General features: G+C 41.8%; 1 long non-coding RNA gene across 1 annotated transcript; it reads right to left on the reverse strand.

Moving 5' to 3' along the window:
* Positions 1-3,465: 3,465 nt before the first annotated feature.
* LOC146344701 (uncharacterized) lies at positions 3,466-6,249 on the reverse strand. Its single transcript, XR_014792614.1, has 4 exons — positions 6,069-6,249; positions 5,812-5,902; positions 4,970-5,045; positions 3,466-4,638 (listed from the first exon to the last, which is right to left on the reverse strand). It is a non-coding gene; the product is annotated as an uncharacterized LOC146344701 (long non-coding RNA).
* Positions 6,250-15,794: the final 9,545 nt, after the last annotated feature.

Consider the following 15,794-nt stretch of genomic DNA (forward strand, 5'->3'; position numbering starts at 1 on the left):
TGTTCAGGAAGGATGTGTAACAGGTTCATGAATAAATATGAATCTATGTTTAATTATTGGAATAAAAGCCAAGCTTTTCCAACCCTGGTTTTTTATATGGTGATTTGCCTGTCTTTAAAGCCCTTGCTTGGATTATCCATTTGAATAGGGTATTAGAACCCCCTCCTAACCTAGCAATTATATCCACTATCCTGGTGAGGCTAAATGCGTATTACCTGAAGGAGTTTTTTGCAGCCAAACAGTCATGATATCTGGTAACATCATTTATTAATTAAGGAACTGAATAACAAGCCACTAATTCCTAATGGTCATTACAGCCCCTTATCATCCTATATAGCAATCTAAATTCGACACATGCACGACTTTGAAATGGAAGGCAGTGGCATGGCAAATGGGCTGTGTCCAGCTTGGTGTCTCAGAAGGTACCCAGGCTTCACTTAAAGACAAGCAAGCCTGCAGCTCTCAGCGAGCCTCAGCATTAAGAGAGCCTTTATAACCAGAATTCATACCCAGGGACGTTTGTAAGGGAAAAGTGGCAAGTGAGGGAAAGGTTAAGCACCGTCCTCTGCCCATAAATTCTTCCTTCAAAGTTGCTTCTCTGTGTTTGCTTTATGAGGAAAGATGGAATTTGCAGGACCAGCACTTCCATTGGACAAATGTATTCAACATTCCAGAAAAAAATCAAGTGTCTTATCATGACATAGAAAAAACTATACTGTATTATTTTTAGGCACCTTCCTGCATCATTTGGAAGCGGAGAAGCTTAGATCAGTAATTTGGACCACAGAGACACTTCTGAGCAAATTGTTATAAGCAGGTCCCATTGGTAACATTTTGTAACCACTGCTTTATATGTAGCGGAATCCACTGGTAGCACCATGGCTTAATGTGGACACCTGCTTAGCTTGGTTAACACACCAAATCTACGGTCATGGTAATTTGAATTCAATTAAATTGCCTCCACTTTAGTCCTTTGGGGAGTCTGCCTGTTTTGAAAGCTTTCCGCTCACTAGATCACTTAATCACAGACCATCTGCACATATTTCTTGAAGTAGAGTTCCTTATCGTCACCAGAAATAAACAGAATAAACAATCTCCCTTTGTTGCTGGGTTCCTAAAGATGATGAGCACAGTTTTAACTTCTGTGCACCATCACTACTGAAAATATATACTATTCCCTGGAAGTCACACTCTTTCGCAAGAAAGAGGGGAACTAGACATTATGAGGGAAACACCATATTCCAAATTCCCAGGGCTGGCTCAAGGCATTTTGCTGCCTGGAGTGGTACAGCTCAGGGCACCTCCCCCCGGTCAAGGTGCATAGTTGTCAAAGTTATTTTGGTACCTGAGGTAGAAAATCCCACAGATTGGATACTGGCGTTTTTGAGATGATGGACATCTTTATAGGAAGTTTATAGGAAGTTATAGAAAGGGTATAGAAGGAATTATATACAACTTCAGACAAGTTACACCCATGGTGTTTTTAATTGCTTTCCTATGACGCCAGCACCTTTTCTTTCTACTGACAGTTCTGAAGAGGTTCCCCCTCACTCCGAGTGTGGCATGAATAAATACTCTTAACTGTGTTTTCTCATAAGACTTTTCTCTGTATTGGTTAAGACACACATTGTTTGATGCTCTCGTCGTATTTTAAGGCATTAGCTGGGGATTTGTGGAGACAAATAGTGTTGCTCACAAGGAGCTACTTAAAAGATAAGGTCTGAAAAGCCTGCCTTTCTCAAATGTGCAGGATCAAATCACAGAAGCTTAGGCTCACTGTGATATCTCAACAAAACATGCAATGAAGTTCTACAGACCTGTGCAAGGAGGCATTCTGTGCAGCAGAGCCTTAGAAGTATCTCAGAAGTGGAGCTTGTTCATAATCCTAAATAACTTGTAATACTGAACATTTTCTTCTTGAATCAGAGTTTCCAGATGGAAAAAAATATCCGGTTCCACCCTCTGTCCTGTACCTCTACCCTGTCCTCAGCTTAGAATCTCAATAATCTTGTGAAAACAAGGAGTCTTGGTGAACAAATGTATTATGGCAGGGTTCGGCAACTTCAAGAAGTCTGCGGGCCATTTTTGCTCCCCCCCCCCCGCTCCATCAGCAGTGCCAATAATAACAACAACAACTTTAAAAATGGCTTCCAGAATTGCTATGGAGTGCCCAAAGGGTCAGAATTAGCATGTTTGCAAGCTAATTTTGACCCTTTCGGTGCTCCGTAGCAGCTATTAAAAGCATAAAAAAGGGGTCAAAATGGCCACTCCAGACTGTGACAGATTTGTCCTTGTCTTAAGGATTTTATGATATGGGATTTCTGTATTTAGATGGATCATGGATCAGCAGGTCCCATGCCATATTCCAGAACTAAGTGTCATTATATTGTAACTTTTCAAAATTCCTGGTATTTAGAGTTTTTAAATAGAGGACCGAGATCCTTTTCATCTTTTACTTCAAAATCTTAAGCAGTTTCTACATCATTCACATTTCATATGAATGTGAATTGAATTGAACCTACAAAACACATAATTGTTACACACAAAACACATTTTTTAAGTTTTCTAAGTTTAGTTCTAGGACCATTGCCTTTCATTGTAAAGATTAACGTTTCTCACCCACATGGTATTTTTGAGCTGAAGCAAAACAGTGCAGAAAGTCAATGAGATAGGTAGTTTGGTCTCTCATAAGGACAGATAATGGGCCTGTTCAGACATCATATTAAGCCATGATGATTGTGGAATTTCTGCTAATCAAGGTGGCTTACCATGTCTTCTGGGGGGGGACCATGTTTCCCATAGTTAGTAAGCCACCCCCCTCTAACCCCCCCCCCCGCAAAATGGTTACGGGTCCCCGGGGTAGCTTACTGTGTAGGCTGGTGGGCTCTGGAGGTTTAAATGGGCTCTGGAGGACTTCCATCCTGCCATGGAGTCTGCTGGCTAGAGTGGCTGCCACTGTGGGCAATGCTTTAGTCACAGCTGACTTTCTCTATAGTCACATGGCTATTTGGAATGCCAAAGTGGCTGCTGGGAGACTGTTCACACCACAGAGGACGTTGGGATGCGCACAAACCACTCTGGTAAGATTGCCAGGTAACTATGGGGTGGTGGTAGCAGAACCATGCGGTGTCATGTGGCTCCCATTCATGTGATGGGCCCATGTGTCGTGGTTCCACTACCCCGTAGTTACCCTAACCACCCTCCCTCCCCCTGTGTGCATGTGAATAGGCCCATTATGTCCTGGTGAGAAGCAATTCTGAAGTTCCTGTATTTTCCTTTTGAATTTAAATGATTTCGTATTAGCACTGCTTATGTGATACCTCACCAAACGGAAATTTCTCTATTAATTATTATTTTTTCCAAAGTTCCCAGCTATGATTTTGGAGAGTCATATATTTGCTTCATATCTTGTCAGCTTTGCTGAGACACACTTCCCTTCAAAACAAGATAACAGCTGCTTCTCTTCCAAAGGTTTATTGTTTTTTTGCTATTTTAAATTTGAAACTTTTCTTAGTTCTTTTTACTTTTCACAATATTTTATGTTTGCTTATTTGTGTCATAAGCAAAAACATGTGAACAACAGACCGGTAAGCAGTTGCTCTTCCTTCCTTGGAAAGTGCTTCAGCTGCAATGGCTCTGAAGTGCATATGAAAGAAACCCCTCTTCTGCTCCCAGAGGCAGAATTCTTCTGATGGGAAACAGCTTTTGTTTCATTCGGAGCCATCTCTCCCATGAAGGACAATATTGGCTACAAATCCTGATAAATAAGGAACACCCTCAGTGCAGAGAAGGCTGGTGGCATTTGGAAGCAAAATCAAAATGGACGCTCTCACTCTGTGTTCTGAGAAGTACACTGGGTTACACAAACTAATTTTGGCCTGGTCTGCATTCGCACACAGCAGAACGAGGTAGTCGAATGCCGAGCTGGTAGAATGAACTTCAGACTACAGGTGGGGAATGCTATTTTAAAATTATTCCATGTATTAAAGAAAACCCTCTGTACAAGTTAAAAACGGGAACCTCAGAAGTTCCATCTCAGTTTGCTTCCTACCATGCTACCTTTCCACTTGCAGAGAAGCTTTAAAAATGTGATCATTTACCTGCAGCCACTAGTACTGTTCATTCTATCATTTCAGGAACCTGCTGCATGTGTAAACCAGGCCTAATTTTCTTTATTTTGTTCTTTAATAAATTATAATGTGGTTTTATTACCAAATACATCAAGCCAAAAACCCAAAGAAACAAAAAACCAAAGCTCCCACTCCACACTATAAATAATCAGTCCCAAAAGCCATCCTGAGGACAATGCTTTTTTCAGGCAGCCACTTGCTAAATGCCTATTTTAAAAGAGATGCTGTGCGATGGGTGATGGTTTTTCTGGAGCTCTGGCCCTGGGGTAGATGGATCTTCACTCCCAAGATCTGGAATGGTCCTTCTCTCCGGCAGTAGAGAAGGTGACCCTTGGGAAAGTTGCTGTGGAGTGGGCAGAGCTCAATCCCAGGTGCGATGTTTTCTGCCCAGGAGATTGATTCATTCCTTAGCTAGTTTTAATATTATCAATAACTGTCTCACGATCCCTCCTTCTAATAGCGAACTCAGGTGGCGAGTGCTGAGATCTAAGCAGCCAAAACGGGACCACTGAGAAACAAGAAAGCACGAGGGGAAAGCATGAGGTCTGCATAAATACAAAACATTTGTACTTAGGAAAGAAACCTACTGGGAGACACACACCCCGCCCCAAACAGCACATTGAGGACAGAACGTGCTCACTGGTCACAGAATGCTGCCTGACGGTTGGAGCAGGACCCAGAAATGGTGTGTGTGTGGGGGGGAGGGGGATAGAGAGAAAAACTCTGCTTGGATATAATAGCACCCTAAATAGGAGCACTCCTTTAAAGAGGAAAGATACACTGCAGGAGGGAAAGGTACCCTTTTAGGAGGGAAGATGTACTTACTCTTGTCCCCCTACCTGATTAATGGAAAGCAACCTTGCTAGGCAGCAATTTCTCTGAGATAATTTGATGGATTGGGAGTGTTATTCCCATCTGAATAAAACAAAGACAAGTTGAAGTGATGACTTTTGAATGGAATCATCTTGAAAACTTTCATGAAAGGCTAATGTGTGTAGTTGTTTATTGAGGAGGGAAACCTGCCTTGACTTTGCTTCCTCCCCCCTAATTTACAGTATTATCTTATCACTGCTATATAACACTTCGAAATGCACAAAGCCCTTTCCAGCGATAATTCCACTTGGCATGTTAACGGAAGTATGGAAGAAGGCAATGATTACACACGGTTGTGAGCTTAGCGGTTTTCCTGGGTCAGACAAATGGTTTATCCTCAGGAGCTGCATACATCTAACAGCGGCAGCTGGCTCGGAACAATTTGGGGAATCTATAAAGGGCAGCTAGAGATGTGATTGGTCCCTTGCTATTCATTCCCAGCTTTCAACAACCAGAGGTTTAATGAGCAAAAGGTTGCATTCCTCAACAGCCTTGGTTTATTGGTCCTACTTCCATGAGTTTCGGCAACTGTATTCAACTTGACTCAAACCCAAACAAGTTTTTTCAGGCTTGTACACACACACACTTAATATTAATCCATATATTAATCAATAATATTATTATTTTATCATGCAGCATCACTCCAGTTATTACTATATTACATTTCTAAAACTGCAATATAAATACCAAGTTAAACAGCTTGTGTCCTTAAAAGGTGATAGTGATTAAAAAGAAAAGGGAAAGCCATAAGGGAGAGTGTAAAAAGGGAAAAATATAGAAGGGGTGGGGGAAGGAAGCAAAGTTCTACCTGTTGGGTGTATGCAAGATGACCTTTTTCTTTCTTCCCCCTTTTAAGTCACAGTGCATTGTGAAAGCCATTTGACAGTGGAACCAGTTACCTAGGGCGATAGGATTATTTGGTAATCATGCCTCCTGTTAGAAAGGCAATTAGCAGAGTAAAACCAAAGGCAAAGCAGGATGAGCATTTACCAATCCCACATGCTATCTTAATAAAAGGCGACCACACCTTTCTTTGATGAAGGAAAGAAAAACAGTTTTACTCACAATATTGTTCCATATACAATGCAGGTACAGTGTACAGGTCCAAAAGAAGTTTGTGTTAAGTTCGCATTTATGTAATAGAAATGAAATGGAGTACTCGCTTGTAGGCCCAAACAACAAGACGCTGTTTATTGAGGAACAGGCTAACGCTGAACTAAATAGGAAATTGAAAGTAATCGCAAGGACAAGCTAAAGGGGTGGAGTCTAAACTCCAAACCATAATAACTGGAGACAATATTTAACTCTATAGTTTCCAAGTACTACAGTTTGTTTAGTCTATTTTGTGCTCCATTACACAGGCAGGAGGGAGAGAGCAAACACATGAGCTCCTAGCAATGGTGGAAGTCAGAGAAAGGGGGGGGGGAGAGGATAGGGAAGAGCAAAAGGAAGAAAGCACAGGAAACCACACTGTAGGCTATAGAGAGCCTAAGGCTAGCTGTGGTCAAAATTCCCATGAACTAAGTAGCTACAACACTGCCCCCTTCCAGTAACTTGCAGAGGAGGTTGCAATATTCCCAACAGGGAGAGGTCCTCTGCTCCTCCCTCATTGGAGGTCTCCAAGCTGAGGCTGGACAGCCTTCTGTTGGGGATGCTTTACCTCTGAATTTCCTGCATGAAGCTGGGAATTTGGCTACAAGACCCCCTCCGACTCTATAATTCTATATTCTTCCACTTTAGAGTCTCTACCAATGAAGGGAGGATTGGTAGCTATTTTGAAGTTAGAGGTACTCTATAGGTACCAGGTAATAATTGCACCTGTTTCTATCTCCACTTGAGGCAACAGATCTTTTTTTATACATGCAGAAAATCCCGTGGTGGCTGGACTCGCATGAAATGGCTTGGATTTAGGGGGACGTTGAGATGTGGATTTGTGTGTCTGCTTAAGGATTCAAACATCATTGCAATATGGAGTCAGATGGTCATTGGGCTCTTCATCCTTGGGGAATCCAACAATAACTAGCAAAAAGTTGGCAAGCTCTGATTTGAGCAGATCTTGGCAGGCTCTGTCAAGTCGAGAACAATGAAATAAAAAGTTTGTTACAAGAGTTGAAAAAGTTTATGAGTTCATTAGCTCTCAACTGGGGGGCAAAAGTGACATGTTTATGACAGGCCCAACTCAAACAGACCCGGTGTTTTGCTTACCAAACCCACTTCAACTTTCCAGCATTAGCAGTTGTCAGATGTCATACAAGTTTGTTAAGTCCATAATTTCTGATGGATTTTCAGAAGGAATGGGGCTGGAAGGGATAATTGCTTTATGTTCTACCTTTTGCATATGATGAACACACACATGATATTTCACCTGTATCATTTAGTGCCGAATATTTGCTAATGAGTTTGGAAACCAAATCCTAAACATTAGGGCCCTGATTCAACTGTGTGTACGTGTGTTCATAGCAGATGCATGTGTAAAGAATCATGCAGTTTGGCCGAGGAATGACAAACTAAATGTAGCCCCCTGTTCCCCATTGAATAGCTGATCACTACTCTGACAGTTCTTTGCATGGCTCGTCATCCAGTAAGAAATGAGGAACCATTGGGTAGCTTCCTATCCTTCTGTGATAGGGGACCGGCACAAGGAAAAGAAGTGGGGAGAAGCCTAACTCAGCACATTACAGGCGTAAACTGATTTAACAGTGATTCCCTCTCCAGCACTTGACTTCTCATGGAGGGACCCCTATTTTTTGTGAAAATTCCGTTAGCTACTGATTTTAGATGGGAGTTGGGATGGAGCTTGAGAATAAAGAGTCCTCTTTACCTTTCACCCCATACTTCAAGCACTGCTCTTCCCAAGGTAGGGAAGGTAGGTGCTAACTGTTGATAGGCAACTTCAAGGCCCAGGTATTCCTCCTGATGGTTCTTTATCTTTAAACCGGACCTGGACTGAACAGCCCCTCAAACAGACATGGCCAGATTAATCCATGGGCTAAGAGGGCTGCAGACTCCAGGGCCACACGCTAGCCCGAATTCCCAGCTTTGAAATAAAAAAGACCAAGTCTCTCACCCTTGTAGAGCCTGAGATATGTGACAAATGTTCAGGCAATGTTCTGTCCATTCTTTGCGTGAGATAAGAGCTGCCACCTTTCAGTGGGTTTAGCCAACAAGTGAAGCCACAACTATGACTGACATTTTTAGAGCAATGCAAGGCAGCACGTAGAGAGTGGCCATCTGTTTGTAGAAGTGCTTCCTGGTTCATTTTGAAGTAGGACCCTACCCCCAAGGAATCCTGGGAACAGTAGTTTGTTGTGGGCTACTGGGGATCTCTAATGGCAAATTCACAGCACCCTTACCGAATGAGAGCTCCCAGGATTCCTTGGGGAAGCCATGGCACATATCTTGAAATGCCTGGTGTAGATGTGCCCTACGATTTTGCACATTCTGCTTGAAACCAAAGGTATTCAAGCGGCACCGTGGAGAAAAAACAGTATTCTATTGAAACTAGCAAGATTTTCAGCACCAGGACACTTTGAACATGGGACAATTATATTTCAGAGTTGCATTTTATAAGGAAGATGGAAATAGCAGGGCTTTGACGGAAAGTGTTAGAAAGAACCTCAAAGAAGCACAGGACAAAACAAGGATGCGAAAAGGAAATGAAGTCTTGCACTTCCCAATCCCCTACCACGGACCAAACCAAAATCTTTTATTGAAGGCAAGGAAGTGTTTACACTGATTACACTGAATTTTGGACGGAGTCTGAGGTATCTCTGAGAACTGTGATAACAGATGGATAAGGCTGCAATGAATTTTCAAAGATGAATGTTTTTAGTTTGACAAGGGTTTGGGGGGACTGAGATTTTTTTGGGGAGCTGCCCCAAAGCTTACCTTTTGGGGCTGCTTTGCTGCTGTTCATTACCTAGATCAGGGTTTGGAACCCTTTAAAAACAAAGCATGGGTCATCCTCATCCTGGTGACAGTGACATTACGCATATTGAATCATGTTTGGCTATGTGACGACATCAGTAGTTCTAGGAAGAAGACCCATTTGAAAAAAGAAATGGCATCAAAACAGAGGCTGGTGGAAGCTGCAAAGAGTCTAATTCTGGAGTGCTTTCTTCAGAGGTGTATGAAGTTGCACTCCTACTGGGTGAGCCTGTTTGTTCCCTGTCATTGTCCCCACCCCAATATCACTAAAAGTGTGTGTATATTTTGTGTGGGGAAATAATGTGAAAATGAATCCCGCTTTGGCACAGTGCTAATTTTGGAATGTTTGCGTTCTGGAGCATTTGAAATTTGTGGGTGTTGAAACAGCTGACTTGTGGGGTGGGGAAGCGGAAGAAGTTCAAATCCAACAAGCTTTTCAAAACGTGCTAATGTGGTGTTCAAAATAACTTGCTATGTATCAGCGGATGGTCATGGCCAATATAGGAAAATTCTATATTCGGAGAAAACTTGATCTCAAGCTGTCACGTTAGACCATGCTGCAGTATTTTCTATTTACTTCCTGTTTTCCAGATATTTGGGAGAACACTGACTCCTTTCTGAAAAATTCCTAGTGCAATATATTCTACATAACTATTTCCAGTAGTGCAACCATGGATTCCTCATGCTGGACAAAAAATAAATAAATATTAATGGTTGAATACATAAGTCTGGCAAAGGCTGATCTAGGTAAAGAGGAGGTGGTAAATAAGGAAAAAACAGATCTCTTGTCTGAACCATAAATGTTGCATTTAGTTTTCAAGATGATATAGGTGGTCTAGATTACAGACGTTTTGGGATAATTCCATGTTCAAGGGCTTGGGACTGTTTTATGTCACCTATGTGTTACGCTCCGGGAGAGAGCGCAGGACAGGAAGGCCTGGCGTGCTATGGTGCATGGGGTCACGAAGAGTCGGACACGACTGAACGACTGAACAACAACAAATGTGTTATGCAATGTGAGGTTTTGGACTTCCTCAAGTATGCGTTCATGTGGACAAATGTAATGTGAAATCATTGAGCTTGCAGGGAGCAATTTCTGTACTCACAGCCGCTGTAAAAAACCACCATCACCACCAATCAGAGCAATAATCACTTATATTTATAGAATCGATATTACACTATATGTTACGCTTTAATAAACAGGCTGCACACAAAAGAGGGATCACTAAGTAAGATGGATGGCAAAAGACTCTGTTTCAGTTTTTTAATTTGGAATGACCATGATTTGAAGCCTATTGAGGCCTTTGCAGAGGTATCCATGGTGCTTGTGACAAATACATGTTTGGCACTGAGTCATCACTGACTTGGTAACACTTCCACTCAGTAGTAGCATGCCTGCACAGTGCTGACATGGCAGCTCCATACCTCCATGGGGTAGTGGTAGATTTTGAAGTGCAGATGCTCATCATGACAGTCCCCATAGTCATGCCCCCAAGGACAATCCAAAAACTCAGGCAGCTGTGTTGATCCATATCAACAAATCAGTGCTAGCAGGTTTCATCACCTCCACTAGGAGGCGGTCTTTTGCAAAGCTAATGGGTCTTAAGTGCCCATTCAAGACCACGTCACTGCCAAAATACTTTGCGTTACAACAGGGAACAATATGTTATTGCTGGGAAAAAACCCATTTCTGCCAACTGCTATGAAGATTGCAGCTAAGCTCAGAAGGAAAAGGGTGTGTCTGTGTGAGATGACTTCCCTGATTTTTATTAGCACCCTTGCTGATGCCAGTTCTGCATCCCTGCAAACCCTGGCTCTGGTACACCACTGCTTACCTCTGTTGCCACTTTGTGATGGTATCCAGTAACAGCATTGGGACTCTTTTCTCCATCCAGTGGTGCTCAGTATCAGAAGATCATCACTCTCCAGAACTGATCCTGAGACACCAGGAAGATCACAGGTTGTTGTGGAAAACTTCCAGTTCTGCTGGCCTGTAGTTCCCCCTTTTGACCAGCAGCTCCAGCAGTGAAGGGAGTCACACCTAATTAGGGATGTTGGAGAAATCTGCCATGGATTCAGATGAGTTTGGATTTCTATGAAACTGACCAGCAGATTCCGCAGTAGACTGGCTTTTTCAAGTCGTGTGAATTCTGCGGAGTGATAGCATGACTAATATTTTCTGAAAAGTATTACTCCCAAACTGGCCTGAAGATATGGATGCGCAAGGTCTCAAACTCTGCATAGTGGTATGACAGGATCACCTATAAGAATTGGGCCTTGCTCATTTCATTGGTCTTTGCCTATGGCACTTTAACCCGTTCCCTTAAATATTGTAAAATAACAATGGTTAGCATTCATGTTGTGATGCTCCAGCAACTGTTCTTATTTAGCTCACCATCTACCAGGATTTTTTTTTTGTTTTTGCATTCCACTTCTCATCCTAATGTGATTTATTTTCTGTTGTATTGCAACTCAAATATATAGATTCCCACCAACTACCTTCTCAAGCTATTTATCAGGCTATATCACAGTCAATCAATTGGTCTATAACAGTAGTTTTCAACTTTCTACATTGGTTTACTGGGGGGGGGAGATTTGTGCAAATTTGCACTTGTACTAACGTGCATTTGCACAAGTAAAATGAAATTCTCGTACATCCCTCCAAAAATTCCAATTTTGTGAATGAGTGGGTGACGGAACGAAAGATGCCTGACGATCTGTGAAACACAGACGAAATGGATTTAACAAAATCCGTAGATCACTATGCCTAATCCACAGAGCTCCCACTTTGATCTTTGTAGCACCTGACAGTGTTGCACTTTCTGTGGCATCTGTGTTGCAGGTTGTCCATATACTCTATGTCTACACTATTGTATTAAAGCTTTAAAAGTGCCAGAAAAAACCTGTCTCACTCAACAGACTCTTCCTGTGAAGTATAATATTCCTTATGTCCTAAAGGGAGAGGCCGGTACTTGTTGACAGCAGTGATTTATGAATATCATTTGCTAAGCATGGTACATTGATATTATGGTTACTGCACCAATTTCTGTTTGCAGTAAAGGGCTTACTAGGCCCTCAACTAGGGACGGCAATATTGCTATTCTGGAGAGGTTTGAGCGCATGAACTCCATTGCCAACTTTTGTAGATTAAACAGAATGTATAAAGACCTGCAATGAATGTCAGCAGAAGTTCAATGTTTGTTTATTACCCTTTAGAAAATTGCTTCGGCAAATTTATGCAGGTAGCTTTTCTGGCTGGATAAACATGGCAATCCCACTTGGAGGAGCCCATCACATTTCTCACTTCAACGGACAGCTTTCATCCACTTTGCATGGAGCTACGTCTGAAATGTCTGGGCAGTTAAAGTGAGGGACAGCTATTACAGCAATGTCCATCTCCTGGATGCGCGTCACTCATTCACCACTTAAAGCCTCTGTTGCAGAAGAGCACTTAGCCAACAATGGCAATCTGGACATTATCAGGAAATAGTGTTGATTCATGGCAGAGATGATGTACGGTGGGCAGGGAAGCATTACTTAGCTACTCATTGGACGTGGGGGAATAAATAGCCCATGGCCTCTTCCTGTGCTGCACAAGGGGGCAACACCTCGCCTAGAGCATAATAAAGACCGATGGTTCAAAGTTTCGATTCCTTTTCCCCTTTTATTTATTCCTGCAAACTTGATTTATAAATGAGAACACTTGTTTCATTACTGAAAGGAATCTATCTGCTCAATGCCCCAACAAAATGATTTGCTTCTAAGCTGTTCTGCCTGCTGTTCTGCATTTCCCAGCCACATTTGTACACCGGCTTGTCAGTTCCATAAATCATTACAGATAAGTAAATCCTTCTCTTAACCTTTCGGAGTGATAGCATGACTAATATTTTCTGAAAGGTATTACTCCCAAACTTGCCTGAAGAGATGGATGTGCAAGGCCCCAAACTCTGCATAGCGTTATGACAGGATCACCTATAAGAATCGGGCCTTGCTTGTTTCATTGGTCTTTGCCGATGGCACTTTAACCTGTTCCCTTAAATATTGTAAAATAACAATGGTTAGCATTCATGTTGCAATGCTCCAGCAAGTGTTTAGACTATGAACTGTTCTTATTTAGCTCACCATCTATTTAGGATTTTTTTTTGTTTTTGCATTCCACTTCTCATCCTAATGTGATTTATTTTCTGACGTATTGCAGCTCAGATATATAGATTCCGACCGACTGCCTTCTCAAATTGTTTATCAGGCTATATCACAGTCAATCAGTTGGTCTATAACAATCATTTTCAACTTTCTACCTTGAGGAATCCTTTTCAGATTGACTTGACAGTTAAGAAACTGCATGTCAGCCCCCAGAATCCTTTGTCTTGCAGACGATTCTGGGGCTTATCCTAGGCTATAGAGCTAGTGCTAGCTGCAGGACTTTGAGGGCACACCCAGCACCATCGCCGTCTGCTTTTAGGTGGGCAGTGAAGACTGTTTTATTTAGGTGGGCTTTCACAGAACGTTGATTTTACTGTGAATGGTAGATCATGCTGCTGTTTAAAATGAATGGTTAAATTCCTATTTTAGTTCTTATTCTCAGTCATATTTTACATTTTGTTTTTAACACATAGGACCTGCGGCAAAAAGTTGTGGTGTGGATGCTACTGTTCAGGGTTCCAGACACTCTTCCACCCCACCATCACACACCAGTTAGTCAGCATTCTGCTCATGTTGGACTTTGGGGCGGGGGGGGGGTTCCTCCAACTTTTCCCCCCACCCTAAAGATTTTTTCTATTCCTGCAAGCCTTGCATTTTACCCAAGCCTGCTGATACTTCCCTGTAGTGTGTGGATGCTGCCATTTTGGTGACATAAGGACCAACACTCAGAGAATTGAGATTAACATTTGTATATGTGCTATTATGTGCTTTTAATTTATGTCGCATGTGACCTTGTATGGCAGGGTCGAAATAAATAAATCAGCCTTCCTCAGCCTCATGCCCTCCAGATGTTTTGGATGATAACTCCCAGAGTTCTTGACTCTCAGCCATGCTAGCTGAGGCTGATGGGGGTTGAAGTCCAAAACATCTGGAGGGCACAACGTTGGGAAAGGCTGAAATAAATAATGGTAGGAAAGGAATAGGAATTTGCATGCTAGATGATTATATAGTTTGTTCAATATATTTATTACTTTTATTTAATAATTTATAAAGTCACTGCGCAATTCTCTGCTTCTCCTGCTCTGCCACCTGAGGCGAGGGCTTCACCCTCCCTCATGGGAGGGCTGGCTCTGGTGAGAATTGTAATTGTGTTCAGCTGAATGTACTGAGAATCTCCCTTCAGACCGTCATGCTGAACACATGAAGGTCAGGAGTGGAGGGGACAGGACTGGAGACATTGGGGGCTTGGCTCTGCTCCCCCTCCATGCATTCTTTGAACATGAGTAATCTCATGCCCAAATAGGGCTACAGAAGCCAACAAGATGCCTCTGTTGTCCACTTCTGATATTATTCCCCGATAATGTGGTCTTTCAACAGTCTGTGCTAACCCATAAGAGTGGCATGTGTACATGATATATTGCATTTTTTCCCAGATGTGGAGAATGAAACAATATTTATCTGGCCCAGAGTGGTAGGTAAAAGCTGGAGCTGCAGCAATTTATGGTTTGCCAAAGGGTTTCTGCCTGTTATATAAAAGACACAGAGCTTCTGTATGTAAAAAGGTAGCAGCCTTATTCTGTTTTACCACTGAACAATTTTGCCTGATTGCTACATAATACGCTGGTATGGTAGTAAAAACCAAACATGGCATGATGCAGGAATTAAGGTCAGGGGGTGGAAAGACAATATCATAGTGAAACAGTAGAGAACCTGGACATTTAACTCGAGATACACTACTGTGGAAATAAACATATAGAAAAGCGGCGGGGGGTGGGTGGGTGAGAAGCTGATGAACAAGATTTTTTTTTTAAATGACAGAATTGCTACAGTGATACCTGCTAAAGTGGATTGACAACCTTTAACAGACTTTAAGCAAAGGATGGAAAATTTTAGGAACCAGTGTATTCTCTAGTTTCTAGACAGCAGTCTGAGTCCAGAAGTCTAGTTTGCCTCATAAATGGATCCCCTCACAACCAGGTTACAGAGACACGTAAGTATAGAATATATCTGTTTCTTAAAACTGAAAGATATTTTTATTTTCCATATGTGTTGGCAATTATTTTTTAGATCATATTTGGATTAAGATTTGGTGAGGCCTCCCAAGACTAGATAAGATTGCCTTAGGTGCTGGGGAGTGGGGGGAATTTCTTTCTCAACTTTTGGATTTTGAGCGCTTTTGAGGAAATTAAATTCCTCAACTATAGATAAAAGACTTCTGATTAACTGCTTGTAATAATACCTGGCTGAAGGGGTGATGCTTTATAGACTCTATTAGCTTTTGATCATGTTGATGGTTTTGAGTGTGAATTCTTATAAGTTGCCAGCTGTCAAACTTATTTGACATCATCAGCCTTCAGCTGAAGTCAATATTAAAAACCATTGCAGATCAATGATAAAACATTGTCAAATATCAGCAGTCAAATCCAGGTGTTCTTTTCATGAATGAAAAAATATAGTGTATCACCCCAGATTAAATTATGAAACATGCTAATCCAAATGTCATGAATGTTCAGTATTTGGTTCCTTCAGACTGAAGAATCAAAACAAAAAGCAAAACTGTAAAAACAACCCACCCGTTGAGATCAATGTTCAGTGTATTCAATAGAATACAAAATGGTATTGGATGCCTGATGCAGAACTCTGTGAAACCTGAAAATGGTTGTTCCAACAGAGAGGATTTCTAGCAAACAATATTGTTTTACCGGTATGTGTGGAAGATAA

Source organism: Heloderma suspectum, chromosome 5 (genome assembly GCF_057233095.1).
Source record: "Heloderma suspectum isolate Gila_16-S chromosome 5, 16-S_ref, whole genome shotgun sequence".
Lineage (NCBI taxonomy): Eukaryota > Metazoa > Chordata > Lepidosauria > Squamata > Helodermatidae > Heloderma > Heloderma suspectum.